The 7,011-nt window shown below is 42.9% G+C and overlaps 1 pseudogene; it reads left to right on the forward strand.

Moving 5' to 3' along the window:
• The first annotated feature begins 6,145 nt into the window (after nt 1-6,145).
• On the forward strand, nt 6,146-6,675 carry LOC142443356 (eukaryotic translation initiation factor 1 pseudogene; annotated as a pseudogene).
• The last annotated feature ends 336 nt before the right edge of the window (nt 6,676-7,011 follow it).

Consider the following 7,011-nt stretch of genomic DNA (forward strand, 5'->3'; position numbering starts at 1 on the left):
TTGAACCCCATTCTCTGGGCAAAGAAGATGGAAGATAAGTCATCCCTTTCCTTGATCCATCTCATTTACCTTAAAACTTCTGCATTCACCTTGGCTCTTGGCATCACCCATGTACCTACAACTAGGCATTCTTTGAGTGTAGCATGCATTTCTTTTACAAAGGCTTTATCATTGCCATCATAAACACCAGAGCTGCAGAGAGGAGAAAATAAACATCCCTCTGGGCCTGTTTCTTAGTTAAGGATGTCTCTGCATTGACTAGTTCACCTCTAGGATTTCCTGTTCATGTCCTTCTATTTCTTATTGTCCACTTCAAAAAGAAGTTTCACTGATTAGCATACTCTGCTGTGCATATTACTATGGGCCTATAATGGATTCCCCCAAGTTTAGTAATTTCTTAACACTCAATAAATTATTTTATTCAAGGAGATGTGAGCTCATAAAGTTTGATGAAGAGCTCACATGGGTTGGAGTGAACACAGGCAAGAAGGAAACTCACATAATGACATTTGTATTTTAACAGTCATATTAACATACACATGCCTACTATGAACAAATTAGCACATATACTAGAACTAACAAATCTTCATACAGTACCCTCAGGTTAATAAATACACATGCATTTACTAAAGAAAAATAACCCAAAGAGACACTAAAATATACTAGCATTATAATAATAAAATCAATGCACAACAGACTACAAGTTCTGTCACATAGTATAACATCTTAAGGCAAAGAGTAGTTCGTGTGTACTAGCACACACAAAAACACAGACAAAGTGCATACAAGAATATACACACACTGAGCTACAAGAATGTGGAGGTGTGTGGCAGAGACATTTTCTCTGCAGGTAGAGGAAATAGGTACCTAATTTAACTAATCCTTCTTAGGCTCCTCTACATTTCTCCCCCGAGGGTCCCTGTTATCTGTGGGCTTGAGTGACCCCTGAGCCCCGCCCTATACCTGTATGGGTGTATGTGTCTGGGTTCCCATAGCCTTTCCCCCTGTGTGTGTCTGACTCAGAAATACGTGATTATAACTGCAGCAGTCACAGTGCAAATTGACAGATAATCAGTCCCTGGGCATGTCGCTAGAGAAGGATATTCTGATCACAATAATATGTGGAGGCATAGCCACCCACAGAACTTGAAGGGAACCTGTTGGTGCCCTGTACAGAATAGGACGTGCATAGCCCATGCGCAAGGGGATATAGGGCACGAAGCGAGGTGAGGTGTGTGGAGGCATGTTGAGACTAAGCATAAAATGTGTCTTGTCTCCCTTTTCCCAATCTTGTGTCAATATGCACAACTGCTAAGTTCAACATCCTTTGGAGAAAAAAAACTGACTCTCAAATTAGTCTGTGGTGGACAAGGACAGACAGGAGCTGTGAATTAATAAAATGAATGAACTCAGAGAAGAAAGTCTGTGATTGGATGAATGGAGAGAGGTGACTTGATGGAGGATTGGGCTACTGGTGATAAGTTCATGTAGTATGTTGTCTGGAAATATATATATATATATATATATATATATATATATATATATATACACACACATACACATACACATACAAAGATAATAAAGTGAGATCCTTTGCACAGCAGGGACTGTTGTCCCGAGGAAGGAGGGAATACAGGAGGGGTATTCAAAGCACGGGATAAACTTTTTGATGAAGCCGATGATTTGAACAGAATCATTCTAGATGTAGTAATTACCAATTATATGGGAAATTTGGGGCGATTCAAGGGGAAAACGAAACAGAAGCTAAGTTCAAAACCATCCTATCATCGCAGGGAGATTGGGTGAGTGTTTTAGAAAGACGTGAGGAGATGCACCGATTCCCTGAGGGATACTGAGAAGGAGAAGAATCCCCAGACACAACAGGAAGCCAGTAGTGAAGCTTCATTTGGACCTACACCTGGGTCTGAGTCCTGTGCTCTGCAGATCCTGAGGGGTCCCTGCAGCCTAATCTCTTCCACTAGGGTACATTCTTGTCTGCGTTAACTCTGACTTACCCTCACTGTGTGTGTGTTGGCCTGGGTAGACTAGAGAAACAAATCCATAGACACATGCATATTGTGTATAAGAGATATTTTTATATAAAGGGCAATTGTGCATTAAGAAAGCATCTTACTCCAGTCAGGTCCAAGCCCATAAGTCCAGTATTAGCCCATATGTCCGATACCAATGTATAAAGTCCTCTTCAGACCCTTGTAATACATAAAATGATCCTGAATGCAAGATGATTTCAGGCCAGTGGGCAGAAAGTCTTTGGATCCTTTGGCATTGTAAGCTTTTCAGTGGACACGGGTCTCTACATGGCTTCTCCAGCACCCCGGGCTGCATGGGGTAGGTCCATGTGGCTTCTACTCAGGGATGTCTCACAGGGAGTCTCCCTTGTCAGTAGGGTGTCTCCCAGGGATTAGAGAGAGTGTCTTCCACCTCCAAGATGGAATATGGGATTTCCCAGAATTCTCAGGAGAAGGCCATGCCCACACAGAGGCTTCATTGGCTATGACCCAATTGACAGACCACAACCCTTCCCTGTTTATCCTCTCAAGTCCCAAATTTACACCAGATTATGTAACTACCATACTGTGCATCTTTTGCACAGAAATACAAAGCTGTGTCCTTGAAGTTCTGTTCGACCATTTGAAGTTATAGGATGTCCTTACCATTGTCTTTGGAGATGGTGAATTGGCCCTTTGGAGAGTCCTACCAACACTATTAATGCATGAAACCCACTGCCGCCCCTTCTCCGTGGCTAGGCAGACCAGTGTATATTATAAAACAGTCAATGAATGCAGAGACTGCAGGACAGAGTCTCAGAGAAGCCTCAGGCTGCCTCAAGTCTCCCTCAGAAGCCGTAGCTCCACCTCACACAGGACACCTGCAAACACACAGACATCCTGATCATGAAAATCATAACAATTTACTGCCTCTCACTCATGCCCCCTCATACACAATTTTTCTCCATCAAAGCACCTTTTGAAATTCCAAAAAGGAAAATTGAGCTCAATAGAGATTCCATTGTGACTTGATTTGTTCAGTCTTGAATGGGGGTACCTTGGAATTCCAGAGGTGGAGCACCTGTCTAAGAGCTTCAGAGTTGGGACTTGGATGGTTTTCCTCAGCAGGGGAGGGGTCTATTTGTATACCTTCTGCCTACATAGTCATAAGTTATGTTGAATGACTTCTGAGAGAGTCACTCCAAGAGTAGATAAGGATGTTCTATATATCTTGGAATGCCCTGCGTGTGGGGTTCATTATGCAGTGTGCTGCTAAACACAAGGTCAGTCATTCTAAATCGCCAATGGCTCTGCAGGGGAAAGAATGCTCTCCACACCCATGAAGGTTTACAGACACAGAAGCCTACAAGGGCAGTCCTATTCTATACGGTTGTTATGAGAAAGGATTAACTTAATGGAAATGTCAACCTACAGTTACAGACACTGCCTTGAAATGTGCACCCCACCAAATGTGGTGTTTATTATATACTTTTCTTGATGCAGTTAAATATTCCCCGTAGAAATATGTATTTAATCTGAAACAAGCTTCCCTTGTCTCATTCTGTTTTAGATTATCTTTTGGAAAAGAAAATTCACATGCTAAAAGGAAAACCCTCCCAAGTCCCTTCTGGACCGCCCTTAATTGTCCCCTAGAGCTGGATATGACAGTGGCTCCTGATTCTCGCTCATTCTCTGCAGGTTTGTCCTGTCTTGAATCAAACTTGCTGTCTCCTCACAAGGCTTTTGCACACCAAGAATTTTAAGGTACTGAGTTAAACCTAGAAGTTCTGTAGAAGGTCTCTACATCTCCCAGAGAAACCAAGGCTGTTTGTGAATTTTGATAACACATTGGGACGTTTCCAGGGCATCTTCCAAAAACTCGAGGAAGTCTCCCATGCTCAGGGAGTTGATTGTGCTCTCCAAATCTAGGTATTACGCTTTATAATATCAATGCTTTCTCTTTTATTGGGGGCTCTTATGGCTCTTATCACAATCCATGCATTCATCCATTGTCAAGCATATTTGTACATATGCTGCCATCATCATTTTCAAAGTGTTTGCTTTGTACTTGAGCTCTTGATATCAGCTCCTCATTTTCCCCTCCCTCTCCCACTCTCCCTCTTTCATGAACCTTGATAAATTATAAATGATTATTTTAATATTTTTCATTGTCCGCTGTCTCACTTCACCCACTTTCTGTTTGTCCCACTGGGAGGGAGTTATATGTCAATCCTTGTGATTGATTTTCCCTTTCTACTCCCACTTTCCCATTACCTTCTTGGTATCCCTATTCTCATTATTGGCCCTGAGGGGTCCTGGATTCCCTGTGTTGCGAGATCTTATCGGTAGCAGTGTACATGTTCTGTCTACTCAGATTAGTATGCTAGAATGGAGGTCATGATAGTGGGGGGAGAAGCATTAAAGAACTAGAGGAAAGGTGTTTGTTTCATCGGTGCTGTAGTGCACCCTGACTGGCTCTTCTCTTTCTTTTGACCTTTCTGTAAGGGGATGTCCAATTGTCTATAGATGGGCTTTGGGTCTCCACTGCACACTCTTCTTCATTCACAAAGATATGATTTTTTTTCTTGTTCTGGGTCTTTGATGCCTGATACATGATCACATGTACACCTCATGATCACACAGGCTGGTCTGCTTCTTCCATGTGGGCTTTTTTGCTTCTCAGCTAGATGTCTGTTTATCTTCAAGCCTTTAAGACCCCAGACAATATATCTTTTGATAGCCATGCACCATCAGCTTTCTTCACCACATTTGCTTCTACACCGAATTTGTCTCCCACCATCGTGTTGGGAAAGTGAGCATCACAGAATGCTGGGCTTTAGAACAAAGTATTCTTGCATTTGGGGAGTATTGAGTTGAGGCCCACCTTGCATCTTCAACCTTACTACCTAACATATAAATATAAGTGCACACATCTATTTCCCTACCATTATATAAAAATATATTTACATAGGTACATGCCTATATTTAGACCTCTATAAATACCCTTTGCCTCCTAGTTTGTTTCTCTATTTCTTTTTACTTTCCTCTTGCCCCACTACCATGTTTGGCCTTCATTTGGGTTTCAGTAATTCCTCACTCTTATTTTGCCTTTGATTAATCCCCACTAGGCATCCTATGCCTTTTCTTCATCGATTTTAGTTCATTTGTTCTTAACTTGTCCTTGGGTTGTTTGACCCCCCTCCCTTCTTTTCTCCCATCTCTCCTTCTCCCATGTCCCCCTCCCCACCTCAGGAACCACTGGTCCTATTTTTTCCTTCTCTTGATTGTTTATCCCGTCTTATATCTAGATGGATAAGCAGAGACATTAATAAGCACAAAAACAAGGCAAATCCAAAGAAAACAACAAAGGAAGACAAAACCAACCAAACAAACAGCAATAACAACAAAAAGTTAGCCAATGACAAAACAAGAAAAGGCTATGAATCATTCCAGGTCTATTTTTAGACTTTCAGGAATGTTTTCCAGTCGAATCTGAAGGGGTGGTATGCCACACTCTGTTCCCAAAGTCTAATTTTTGTATTCCCCAGGGTTTTTATTGCTTTGCTTCCCTTGCTGTTGCATGCCCTTATTTTTTCCCCAATGTGATGGGGTCAGATCAGACACAAGTCCCACACTGAGTCTCCAGTGTTGTCCCCATAGTGATACGGTTCAGTTAGGGACATCATGTCTTGTGTTGGGACCGGCCCTATAATCCTCTCTGTGCATTGTCTGCTGGGAGCAGCAATATTGTCCTGGGGGATTAGTAGGTCAGAATGTGTTCTTCTCACTCTCCTACCCTCTTTGTTTCTCCTGTGTGCTCTAATCAGACATGCTCCTTTCCCCAAGCTTCAGATTCAGTGCTGTCCTCTGAAGTGCCTTCTGTGGGTGGGGGTCGGGGGGAAGGGAAAGGGGAGAGTCCACATAGTTGGGATTGGGGCCAGCCCCATTATATGATTTGTAATGACTTTGAGATACTTTGATGCTTTATTAAGAATCTCAAAATGTCGGCCCCAGTCACTGAGCCGCCGCCGAGGACTCAGCAGCCTCCCCCTTGAGCCCCCTCGTTTCCCGATGCTCCATCCCCCCTGCCCGCCTTCTCCAGCCGCCGCCTTCCGCAGGCCGTTTCCACCGAGGAAAAGGAATCCTATCGTATGTCCGCTATCCAGAACCTCCACTCTTTCGACCCCTTTGCTGATGCAAGTAAGGGTGATGACCTGCTGCCTGCGGGGACAGAGTATTATATCCATATAAGAATTCAACAGCGCAACGGCAGGAAGACCCTGACCACTGTCCAAGGGATCGCTGATGACTACGACAAAAAGAAGCTAGTGAAGGCCTTTAAGAAGAAATTTGCCTGCAATGGTACTGTGATTGAGCATCCAGAATATGGAGAAGTGATTCAGCTCCAGGGTGACCAGCGCAAGAACATATGCCAGTTCCTTGTAGAGATTGGACTGGCTAAGGACGACCAGCTGAAGGTTCATGGGTTTTAAGTGCTTGTGGCTCACGGAAGCTTAAGTGAGGATTTCCTTGCAATGAGTAGAAAAATTCCCTCTGTCCCTTGTCACAAGTTTAAAACCTCACAGCTTGTATGATGTAACCATTTGGGGTCCACTTTTAACTTGGACTAGTGTAACTCCTTCATGCAATAAACTGAAAAGAGCCAAAAAAAAAAAAAGAATCTCAAAATGTCAGTTTCTCCATGTTTCAAAAATACAACTGTCAATTATTTCAGAAATGGTAAAATCAGGTTTGGTTTTCTCTTCACAGGAGATACTTGGGCTGGGATTCACACACATACAGTTTCAGCCTACAGTAATTTGGAAAAAAGAATTAGGATGGACAGAAACTGATTGTGTTGACTGAAGCACATGGAGGTCAGAATTTAACGACATAGTGAGACTACCGGTCCTTCTGAGATTGATTTCAACTTGTCACCGGTGTGATTTCTTTCTCCCCTGTCTTCTCAGGAAGAACATGGGCTTTTAATTTTTAGGATCTG

Source organism: Tenrec ecaudatus, chromosome 3, assembly GCF_050624435.1.
Source record: "Tenrec ecaudatus isolate mTenEca1 chromosome 3, mTenEca1.hap1, whole genome shotgun sequence".
Taxonomy (NCBI): Eukaryota; Metazoa; Chordata; class Mammalia; order Afrosoricida; family Tenrecidae; genus Tenrec; species Tenrec ecaudatus.